The sequence below is a fragment of the Monodelphis domestica genome, chromosome 5 (assembly GCF_027887165.1).
Source record: "Monodelphis domestica isolate mMonDom1 chromosome 5, mMonDom1.pri, whole genome shotgun sequence".
Lineage (NCBI taxonomy): Eukaryota > Metazoa > Chordata > Mammalia > Didelphimorphia > Didelphidae > Monodelphis > Monodelphis domestica.
Genome location: NC_077231.1, coordinates 252,503,918 through 252,516,982, shown reverse-complemented (window position 1 = coordinate 252,516,982; position 13,065 = coordinate 252,503,918). Strand labels below are relative to the sequence as shown.

Genomic DNA, 13,065 nt, shown 5'->3' with positions numbered 1-13,065 from the left:
ATATTGTTATTTATCGATACCCTCTTAATCTTTCTCTCAAGATCAATATCTGTTTTGTGAATTTTTGCTTTTTATTTATTTTCAAACTCCACCTCCCAAAATATTTAAACTCTCATTGATATACAACCCCACATAGCTTATACCCCTACACTTCATTACCCTTTTTACCCTTTATCTCCTCACCCAATACAACTGAACAATTCAGACTTTTCACTTATAATCCTTTTTTGCATTGGTGAGTAAATTTTACCTAGGAGATGCCTACTGGTTTATGAACCTATAAAAATGTCATCCCTTTTACACTTCTAAGTTACCAAGCTGATTATATCAGAGGATCAGGAAATCTTGCCACTGAGAGGTTTGATTTCCACAAATATTCTCTGTGTCAGTGTTCCCAAATGTTATCCCAAATGTCTTGGATGATTAAGTACTGATATATCCTAAGCATTTATGCATTATTTTTAGGGGATTTAAGAGTTTTTTAGCTTTATAATTACTACACTGGTGGATAAGATATCAGGAAAACAAAAAATATACTAAGGAATATTCATTTCTATGTACAATACTCATCTGTAAAAGAGTTCCAAAAGTACTGGTCTGGTTAGGTTTTCAAGAATAAAGGGATGATCATTCTACTAATTAAGGTCAGAATTTATGAAGTGTTCTACTCAGTTCCTTAAATATAATTTATGTTTAATAAATTAGATGCTATTCTGGTCTCAAAAAATTAGACTTGGATTCATTCATTCATTCATTGTAATGAAGCTTATTTTATGAATGCATTATTTGTCATTTCTTTCTTTATTACCTTGATTCTGTGTCATCCTTAAAATGAACAGGCAGAAAGATAAAGAAAAAAATTCATAGCTAGTAGAAATAATGTTATTCAGTAGTCATGTACACATTTACCTATTGCATGAATTAAATAAATATAACATAATACTGAGTGTTCACGTTGACCTCATAGTATTGCATCACTTACAACTTAAGCCAGTTTCTTCTGTAACCACAGTGAAGTATTGGCTTTGAAACTAAGGGAGATAATCTGTTGAAGGAAAAGAATTTGTATAGATGCCAATTTATCACTGTAGTAGATGTCAATGACTGATTTGAGAAGGAGAATTACTTTAACACTTAGTATTTCTATATATAATATACATGGATTTTCCATAAAGATAGACTGCAGCACTTCAGAACATGATGAATTGCTTGTGTAGAGATGCCATTTTAAAAATGAAAATTGATACTATTAAATATGTTAGGCATTTGGTCTTTCAAGCTAGGTGACTGGCAATTGGAATTACCAAAACATGTAGTACAGCAGCTATTGCAAAAGTGTTTTAAAAATGCCCTATGCAATATGTTCATGTAAAAATGGGTTCAACATAGTCAGTCTCCTGAATTTCATCATGAAGTCATTGCAAGACAGTATCAGATTATAGTGAGATTAATACCATATGAATGCTTGGAAATGTCTTCATGCAGAAGATGGTAAAGAGGTTGCTAAGACTATAAGTTACTACCTTTGCCAGCACTCAAAATTTCTGTAGAATTTTAAGTCACAACTGGATATTTTATTGGAAGTGATAGATTTGGGGCAAATGGGAGAAAGCTGGAATGCAGAAAAATGAGAAGTAGGGGATACAGTGAAGGATACCAGATATAAAAGGAACCATAGCATTTCATACAAACATATGCAGGTAATACTTTATTAAGTTTATGCTGATTAGTCTCATTCAGGTAGATTATTTCAGAATTCCTAGGTAGCATTCATTTTTGGCCCTTGAGAAAAGCAATTGAATATTACTAAATAAGATAAAATTTCAGAAAACTTAAGTACAATGACAATATTATTTATCAAAATTTATTTTGGGTTACTTCTTAGATCCTAATAGGATTTCTGAAATACTTTGGAAAATCTTCCAAACCTGCAGAGAATGGAAGGGAAAGAAGGAGAGAGCCCCACCTGAAAGATGCATGATGTGCTGTACAATAAAGTACATTTGTTTAAACTTTACAACATATAGCAATTTCTTTGGCCATAGGGAAGAGTTGGTGGCAGAGATTTAATCAAACTCAAATTATGTTATAATATACCAAGGATACATGTGGCAGAGGGTATTTCAGGACTCCAATACTTCAAGAATCCTTGAATTCATTGTTGTGGAGGAACTCGTCCCATGAATGCAGATAGTGACCCTTTCATGTCTCCTAACAAAAGATACTTCTGGTGTTAGATAAATGTTTAAGTCCTACCCTGCTTCATTCTTTACATAGTTTAGAGATAAGAAGTAGAGTGACTGGCTTGAGAACGAATTGGAGTTTGAAGCAGAGCTGAGAGAGCATGTTAATTTCAAATGTTGACAGTTATAACCTTTTTTCTGTGTCAGTTACTCTCTCTGGCTTCAGTGAGGGTTTTTAACATCTAGTGGGAAAATAATTGCTCATGTAGAAATTATTCAAGAATTACTGTCAGGCAGTGATTCACTCTAAAGGACATGCTTTAGGACAAAACTTAGTTACTAGAGGAAATCATAGGGTGGATGTGGCTGCACGATATTCTGCACAAAATGCTCCAGCTTGCATTATGAATCAGTTATAGATACCACAGATTTAGAAAAAGCATACAATGACAAAGAGGTTTAGAAGTAGGAACAAAATTTTGGAGCTAGAAATGAAAATGGAATTTGGATAGTGTCAGTGGGAAACCAATTCTTCCGAAAGCATTTTACTCTTACATCTGCCAAGCAATACACAAAAAGCGTCATTTTGGGACACAAGTATACTATTAAAAGAAGTTGGTTAGCTCTGGGAATTAGCACTGTGGCAAATAAAATCTGCTCAGCTTGCTCTGTATGTGCACAATTTAACCAAAGCATATTTAAGCAAAAGGCTTTTGGTGGTCATCCATTAGCTCACACACCATTTGAGCATTTACAAATAGATTATAACAGCAGAGTCAAGATGGTGGCCTAGAAGGAGAAGAAGTTCAAACCTCTGAATACCGTTCCTTACCGATCACAAACTGAATGCTCCAAGGGGACTGAAAATCAAACCTAACAACAAAACAGAACCAAGGAACCCACCTGCTGGACTCAATTCAAAAGGTATGCCCCCCCAAAAGCTGGAATCCAAGATCACTAGGGTTTAAGGATAAGGCAGAAAGAAGGTCCCAGGACCCCTCCCCCTCCCCACCTAGGGCGCTAAGAACCCAGTGGCAGTGGGAACCTCAGGGTGGGCAAAGGCACTGGTCTGGAGGGTGTACCTTGTGGGCAGGGTTGTGCCAAGCTCAGAGTGTCAAACACAGATAGCGAGGAAGGAGCTCGAGAGGAAGTATAGAGCTGGCAGCCTGGTCAGAGCCATGGAGATCCACCATATTGCTCCAGCCTTCCAGGAGGTTTTGGCCTCAGAGCAACCCAACCAAACCCAGCTGAACTTAATCCCATCAAAAGTCTTCAGAACTCAGGGAATCCCAGGCTCCAAAACCCCTCCTTCAGTGACTGCTGGGCTTTAATCCAATCAAAAGCCTCCAGAGGACAGGGAAGCTGAAACTCCAACAACCCTCCCCCACAAACTGCATCGAGAGATCCTCTGTTAAAGCTCCAAGAGAGGAGACTAACAGAAGCCCGCAAAACCAAAAAAATGAGAGGAGCAAGAGCACAGACAAATATGGGGAGCAAAAAAGGGGTAAATATGAGCAAACAACAGAAAAAGAAGAAAGAAATTACAATAGACAGCTTCTATTCAGCAAACAGAACAGAGAGAGAGGGATCAGCAAATGATAAATCAGAATTCCCAGCAAATTGGATATAGGCTTTGGAAGAACTCAAAATGTAATTCAAAACAAAAGAGAGGCTGAAGACAATTGGGAAAAGAACTTAAAAACTAAGATAAGTCATCTGGAAACAGAGGCACTTGAACTAAAACAAGAAAATAGTGTCTTGAAAGCCAAAATCAACCAGCTGGAAAATGAGGCAAAGGAGATGAAAGATGAGGCAAAGAAGTTGAAAGACGACCTCCAAAGAAAATCAGTCCAGAAGGAGAAGGATGACCAAAAAGCCAGGGATGATATCCAGTCTTTAAGAACCAGAATACAACAACCAGAATTAAGTGACCTCACAAGGCAGCAGGACACTATTAAAAAAAACAAAAAGAATGAAAAAATTGAAGAAAACGTGAAGAATCTCATTTACAAAATAGAGGATTTAGAAAATTGTTCAAGGAGAGACAATTTAAGAATCATTGGTCTACCAAAAGGCCATGACAAAAGAAAAAGCCTGGGCATAATACTACAGGAAATCATTCAATAAAATTGCTCCAATATTCTAGAACAAGAGGGAAAAGTGGAGATTAAAAGAATCCACAGATCACCTCCTGTACTTAATTCCCAACTGACAACACGCAGGAATGTTATAGCCAAATTCAAGAACTATCAGACCAAAGTAAATATTACAAGCTGCCAAGAAGAAGTCATTCATATACCATGGAACCATGGGAAGGATAGTGCAGGATCTGGCTGCATCCACACTGACGGACGAAAAGGCATGGAATATGATATTTCGGAAAGCAAGGGAACTAGGTTTATAACCAAGAATCAACTACCGAGCAAAACTAACTATATTCTTACAGGGGAAAGTATGGTCCTTCAACAAAATAGAAGAATTCCAAGAATTTGTAAAGAAAATACCAGACCTAGACAGAAAATTCGATGCCCAAGCACAGAACTCAAGAGAATCATGAAAAGGTAATTTAAAAAAGAGGGAAAAAAGAAAAACAACCCACCCTTTTTAAGAGATTCAATAAGTTAAAATGATATGTATCCCTATAAGAAAAGAGGTCATTGGTAACTTTTTTTTCCCCATTGGTAACTCTTAAAAGTGTTGTCATCACCTGGGCAGCTAGAAGAATTACATTTAGAGGGAATAGTGACAAACTGTATAGGATGAAAGGACAATACATAAATAGGTATATAGATATGTGTATGCATAAATACATATACATGTATATATACATATATATATATACATATATATATATATACTAGAGCTAAAAAGAGGTTAATACTAAAAAAATGGGAAAAGAAACAAATGGGTGTAAATTTATATGTCACAAAGTTCATAGTGGGAGGGGGGAGAACATCAATACACTGGAAGGGTAAAGAGGTTGGAGATAGGAAATACTCAACTCTTACGTGCATTGAAATTGACACAAAGGGGGAAGAACAATCCAATCCAGTGGGGCAGAGAATAGATTTGCATCCCATAGGGGAGTAGAAGGGTAACAAATGGACTAATGGAGAGGGAAGCAGTACAAGGGAGGGAGAGGGTAGGAGAGGTAGTTTTAGAAAGACTACAGGGAAAATAAGGGGGGGATAAGAAGGTAGGGGGTAGAAAGGGAAGTAAACTAAGTGTGGGAACTAGGGGGACTGATTATAAACAAACATTGGTGTAGAAGGAAATAGTGAAAGAACAAAAGGCAGGACAAGGAGTAGAAATCAAAATGCTGGAAAATACACAACTAATAATCATAACTCTGAATGTGAATGGAATAAACTCACCCAGAAAATGCAAACGAATAGCAGTGGATTAGAATCCAAAACCCTACCATATGCTGTCTGCAAGAAACACACACGAGGAAGGTAGATATGCATAGGGTGAAAGTAAGAGGATGGAGCCAAATCTATTGGGCATCAACTGATAAAAAAGAAGGCAGGAGTCACAATCATGATATCTGACAAAGCCAAAGTAAAAATAAATTTAGTTAAAAGAGATGGGGAAGGTAATTACATCCTGATAAAAGATAGTATAGACAATGAGGAAATAAATATCAGTACTCGACATGTATGCACCAATAATGGCATAGCATCTAAATTTCTAAAGGAGAAACTAGTGGAGCTCAAGGATGAAATAGATAGAAAAACTATACTAGTGGGAGACCTGAACCTTCCTCTATCCAAACTAGATAAATCAAACCAATAAATTAATAAATAAATAAGAAAGAGGTAAGAGAAGTGAATGAAATTTTAGAAAAATTAGACTTAGTAGATATGTGTAGAAAAATAAATAGGGACAAAAAGGAATTCACCTTTTCAGCAGCACATGGTACATTCACAAGGATTGATCGTGTATTAGGGCATAAAAACATTGCAAAAAAGTATAAAAGAGCATAAATAATAAATGTAACCTCAGATCACAATATAATGAAAATAATAATTAGTAAGGGTACATGGAGAGGTAAATTAGAAATTAATTGGAAATTAAACAATATGATTCCCCAAAACTGGTTAAAGAACAAATTGTAGAAACAATAATTTCATTGAAGAAAATGACAATGATGAGGCATCCTTTCAAAACCTATGGGATGCAGCCAAAGCAGTACTCCGGGGCAAATTTATATCCTTGAGTTCATATATTAACAAATTAAGAAAGGCAGAGATCAATGAATTGGGAATGCAAATAAAAAAAACTAGCAAGTGAACAAATTAAAAATCCTCAGATGAAGACTAAATTAGAGATCCTAAAAATCAAAGGAGAAATTAATAAAATTGAAAGTCAAAGAACTATTGATTTAATAAATAAGACTAGAAGCTGGTATTTTGAAAAAACAAACAAAATAGGCAAAGTTCTGGTAAGTCTAATTTAAAAAAGCAAAGAAGAAAACCAAATTGACAGTATCCAAGATGAAAGGGAGACCTCACCTCTAATAAAGAGGAAATTAAGACAAGCATTAAAAACTATTATGCCCAATTATATGGCAACAACTATGGAAATCTAGGTGATATGGATGGACTTACAAAAATATAAATTGTCTAAACTAATAGAGGAAGAAATAAATGACCTAAACACCATATCAGAAAAAGAAATTGAACAAGCCTTCAAAGAACTCCCTAAGAAGAAATCCCCAGGTCCAGATGGATCCACAAATGAATTCTATCAAACATTCAATGAACAACTAATCCCAATATTATACAAACTATTTGAAAGAATAAGCAAAGAAGGAGTTCTACCAAATTTCTTTTATGACACAAATATGGTACTGATCCCAAAGCTAGGCAGGTCAAAAACAAAGAAAGGAAACTATAAACTATTCTCCCTAATGAATATAGATGCAAAAATCTTAAATAGGATACTAGCAAAAAGACTCCAGCAAGTCATCACAAGTGTTATTCACTGTGACCAGGTAGGATTCATACCAGGAATGCAAGGATGGTTCAATATTAGGAAAACCATTCACATAATTGACCATATTAACAAGCAAACAGATAAAAATCACATGATTATCTCAATAGATGCAGAAAAAGTCTTTGAGAGAATACAGCACCCATTCCTGTTGAAAACACTAGAAAGTATAGGAATAGAAGGGCCTTTCCTAAAAATAATAAACAGTATATATCTAAAACCATCAGCAAACATCATCTGCAATAGGGATAGCCTAGAAGCCTTTCCAATAAGATCAGGAGTGAAACAAGGATGCCCATTATCTCCTCTATTATTTAACATTGTACTAGAAACACTAGCAGTAGCAATTAGAGAAGAAAAAGAAATTGAAAGTATTAGAATTGGCACTGAGGAGACGAAGCTATCACTCTTTGTGGATGATATGATGGTTTACTTAAAGAAGCTTAGAGAATCAACCAAAAAGCTAGTCGAAACAATCAACTTTAGCAAAGTTGCAGAATACAAAATAAACCCGCATAAGTCATTAGTATTTCTATGTATCTCCAACCCATTTCAGCAGCAAGAATTAGAAAGAGAAATTCCATTTAAAATCATCCTAGACAATATAAAATACTTAGCAATCTATCTGTTGAGACAAATACGGGAACTATATGAACACAACTACAAAACACTCTCCACACAATTAAAACTAGATCTAAACAATTGGAAAAGCATTGATTGCTCATGGGTGGGACGAGCTAACATAATAAAAACAACAATCCTGCCCAAAGTAATCGACTTATTTAGTGCCATACCAATTGAACTACCAAAAAACTTTTTTACTGAATTAGGAAAAAATCATAACAAATTTCATTTGGAAGAACAAAAGATCAAGGGTATCCAGGGAAAGCATGAAAAAAATGCAAAGGAAGGAGGACTTGCAGTCCCAGATCTCAAACTATAGTAGAAAGCGGTGTTTATCAAAACAAGTTGTTACTGGCTAAGAGACAGAAAGGAGAATCAGTGGAATAGAATTGGGTAAATGACCTCAGCAAGACAGTCTATGAGAAGCCCAAAGATCCCAGTTTTGGGGACCAAAACCCACTATTTGATAAAAACTGCTGGGAAAATTGGAAGACAATATGGGAGAGATTAGGTTTGGATCAACATCTCACACCCTACACTGAGATAAACTCAGAATGGGTGAATGACCTGAATATAAAGAAGGAAACTATAAGCAAATTAGGTGAACATAGAATAGTATACTTGTCAGATCTTTGGGAAAGTAACGACTTTAAAACCAAGCAAGAGCTGGAAAAAATCACAAAATGTAAAATCAATAATTTTGATTATATTAAATTAAAAAGATTTTGTACAAACAAAACTAATGCATTCAAAATTAGAAGGGAAGCAACAAATTGGGAAACAATCCTCATTACAAAAACCTCTGACAAAGGTCTAATTACTCAAATTTATAAAGAACTAAATCAATTGTACAAAAAATCAAGCCATTCTCCAATTGATAAATGGGCAAGGGACATGAAGACAATTTTCAGTTAAAGAAATCAAAATTATAAATAAGCACATGAAAAATGCTCTAAATCTCTTATAATCAGAGAAATGCAAATCAAAACAACTCTGAGGTATCATCCCACACCTAGCAGATTGGATAACATGACAGCAAAGGAAAGTAATTAATGTTGGAAGGCATGTGGCAAAGTCGTGACATTAATGCATTGCTGGTGGGGTTGTGAATGGATGCAACCATTCTGGAGGGCAATTTGGAAATACGCCCAAAGGGCAATAAAAGACTGTCTACCTTTTGATCCAGCCATAGCACTTCTGGGTTTGTACCCCAAAGAGATAATAAGGAAAAAAAATCTACAAAAATATTCATAGCTGTGCTCTTTGTGGTGGCAAAAAATTGGAAAATGAGGGGCTGCCCTTCAAATGGAGAATGGCTGAACAAATTGTGGTATATTTTGGTGATGGAATACTATTGTGCTCAAAGGAATAATAAAGTGGAGGAATCCATGGGAACTAGAATGACCTCTAGGAATTGATGCAGAGTGAGAGGAGAAGAACCAAGAAAACATTGTAACCAGAGACTGATAGACTGTGGTACAACCGAATGTAATGGACTTCTACATTCGTGGCAATGTAATGACCCTAAACAACTTGGAGGAATCTATGAGAAAAAACACTATCCACATTCAGAGAGTACTCTGTGGGAGTAAAAACACAGAAGAAAAACAACTGCTTGAAAACATGGATCGAAGTAATATGGTTGGGGATGTATACTCTAAATGAACATCCTAGTGCAAACAATAACATGGAAATAGGTTCTGATTAAGTATACAAGTAATACCCAATGAAATTGTGCATTGGCTGCAGGAAGGGTAGGTGGAGGGGAGGGAGGGAAATAATGTGATTATTGTAACCAAGGAATAATGTTCTAAATTGACTCAATAAACTAATTCAAATGAAAAAAAAAAACAAATAGATTATAACAACATGCCTAAATCAGGACAATTTAAATGTTGTCTAATAATAGTGGACCAACTAACTAGATGGCCAGCAGCTTTTCCATCTAATAACAACACATCAAGCTTTGTAGCCAAAATCTTGTTGAAAGACATAATTCCAAGACATGGTATACCACTAAGAAGAGATTCTGACAAAGGCAGCCATTTTACATTCTGTTCTAAAACAAGTTTATGAGAATCTGGGTATAATGACAAAATTTCATGTCCCATACCCCCCTCATAATTCTGGTCAGGTGGAGAGACTAAACAGAAAAATCAAAATTTCATGTCCCATATCACCCTCATAATTCTGGTCAGGTGGAGAGACTAAACAGAAAAATCAAAACTATGATTGGGAAATTATGCGTGGAAACTCATTTGAAGTGGCCAGAGATTTTGTCTCTATGACTGTTCTATCTGCGCACTAGTCCAAGGAAGATGTGCATATCTCACCATAGGAAATGTTATTTGGACATTCACCATTGCAGGTAAAAAGTTTTAAAACAACTTATGTTTCTATGCTTGGAGGAGATCTTGCACTTGCTGAATACATCACAGAGTTACAAAACAAGGTTAAAGTATTACAAAAATGGGAATTTTAACTCAAGGGGATCCATTAGATTATGCACTTCATATGATAAAACCTGGGGATTCAGTTTACATAAAAAACTTTAATAGAAATAGTGCAACATAACCATCATGGGTAGGACCTTTCCACGTTATTTTGGCAACACCTTCAGGTATTCGTGTATTAAAGAAAGAAACGTGGCTGCATTGCTCACATTTGAAAAAAAGCAGCAACAACAGAAGAGATTATTACATCAGAAAACACAACTGCACTCAAAAAGAAATCAGAAGAAGAAATTATTTAAGAAGAAGAATGAAATGGAGACAGTTCAAGATCAAGACAAAGGAGAAGACAACATAGAAGAAACATAGATAACAGCAGAAAGGATGATTGAACTGTAAACAAGACATTGCAAAAAAAAATCAGCACAGAAGAGGAACACAGACTGATTATGAACATGAACTGTAAGATTTTTTTGTGCCATTCTAACATCACACATTTTCACTATAGTTGCAAATAAACACTACATAGTAACAACACAGACAGAAGACAGTAGCAGAGGATTTAAAGATTTGGTTAGTATTCACTACAAAATTACATACTCATATAGGACACATTTCTCACAAACTCTGCAACATCATAATCAGGTGATGAGTATCCATTGAAATAAATACAAATAAATCACCTTAGGAAAATAATAATAATTGTATACATTAAAATAATAAGATCTTATCTCACAGGAAGACTTTATGTATTGCTAGGAGATAAAAATCAAGAAAACATACATATCTTTCTATAGAAAATCTTTAAGGTTTTCTTAGACTATCTTAAGAGGGAAGTTTATTTTCCTTTTGCAACATATAAATAGGTTATGCATAATATATACATAGGTGTAGATATTGTGCAGATCTCTATATTTATATAGATGCATGTATAGTTAAATTATTACAAAGTTTTTATTTTATTAGTATAGTAAGTTGATTTTGAGTTTTAATGTAGTTAGTTTTGTTTTTCTGTATTAGCACTAGGATAAGGTCTTAGCATAGTAAAAAGTTTCATTTGAATTGTTCAAATAGGATTTGTAAAATGAAGTTCGCTTGAGTTTTCCATAGTTATTATTTTAGATAAACTTTAGTTTTTTTGTAAAACATAACTTAAATTTTGTAACTGTATTTTATTGTTTCAAAAGTTTTTCAAAAGTTTGCATTTTGCATTTTGAATTGTATGTTTTGCACTTGCATTTGTACAAATGTGTTTTCATTGGTTATTTGTTTTCATTGAAATTTTCTTTTCCTTCAATTATATCCTTAGTACAGGTTAGCATAGATAAAGTGTAGCAATAAGAATAGGATAAGATAAGTGTTAAATCAAGACTATTTTTAGGAAATATAATAATAAGGTTAGGTATAGCTTTAGAATTACATAGAATAGCGAGCATATGGAGAGATTTTTTTCCCCCAATACTGGTAACTTTAATTCAATAAGTATTATACAGTCAGAAAGAAACATATTTCAACTATAGACAAACATAACCTTAACTTGGGTGTTTGTCACATTTTGAATCGCTTGATTACAAAGATGATTAAAGTTATGCTCAACAGGACAACTAGGCAAAACACACCAACCCCCCTGAGTGCATGGCAAGAACACCAGAGCTTCGAGCAAGCTGTGCAATCATCATGGGATTCTGCTAAGACCATGAGCTATAAATACAACTTTTTTGGTTGTATAAATTGTTGTATAGATACAAGAATTTTTATCTCTCCATGTGCTCGAAGGGGGAAATTATAAGGATGCCATTAGAAAATAAGTATTATTTTATTAATTAAGAGAAAAGAAGTAGAGTGACTGGCTTGAGAAAGAAGTGGAGTTTGAAGCAGAACTGAGAGAGTATGTTAATTTCAAATGTTGACAGTTATAACCATTTTTCTGTGTCAGTTACTCTCTCTGGCAGTTGGGAGTTGGTCTCTGGCAGTTGGCAGAGACACACACTCAGAGATTATCAGTGCTAGAGGAGGTAATATCTTTGTCTTTCTCTCTGTCTGAGGGAAAGACCTGAAGGAGCTTAGTGTTTTCTTTTTCCAGCTTGGGAAACACTATTAACTATCTATTTCTGTTTTCATAAATTGGTTTATATCTGAGAAGACCAAACAAAGATCTGGTCTTTGGTTTGGACTCTGACTCTGTGATTCTTGTTGAAGCTCAATCAGCTAGCCTTTGTTATTTTATAACTGTAAAGCAAAGTGAAGAATTATAAGTATAATAGTGGTAGTTTTATTTAGAATAGCATAAATTTGGGTTAGTCAGATCAGGGAGGATTAGTGTAGCCTGTGAAACACAGGAGAAGCGGTTCCTTGTGGAACCAGGGAGTTTATTTCGGTGGATTTAGAATCCCTTAGAATTAAAAATCCTTGTTATCCTTATATATTTCAGCAAATATTTTATTTTTTATAGTAAGAATCTCTTTAGCATTCTTGCGCCTGGCCCTGAAGGGAAATTCACATATGAGCTTCACTTCATCACTGAAGATACTTTTGATTACATCTATCAAAAGTATCTGAACAGTTTTGAACCTGTATTAGCATAGTTTTCACATCTATTTTTATAACTTGCCAAATATTATTTTTATCAAGGCCACCAGAGATTTCACTTTATGTGGGTTCTTGGGATAGTTGAAATAGAAAGGGCTTAGAAACACATATAGTAATAGGATGACATGGTACCTTTAGAGGCTTCCCAACTTAGGCAAGGATCACCATACAAATGAAAATCTGTCATTTTTTCAAAGACTCTAGAGGAGATTCTACCATCTACT

General features: G+C 34.8%; 1 protein-coding gene across 1 annotated transcript in view; it reads left to right on the top strand.

Moving 5' to 3' along the window:
- The window catches only part of CCDC7 (coiled-coil domain containing 7), a 291,747-nt gene extending 289,727 nt beyond the window's left edge, over nt 1-2,020 (top strand). The window contains exon 18 of the mRNA XM_007504770.3: nt 1,886-2,020. The gene's annotated coding sequence lies outside the window, so the exon portion shown is untranslated. The remainder of the gene's footprint in view (nt 1-1,885) is intronic.
- Nucleotides 2,021-13,065: the final 11,045 nt, after the last annotated feature.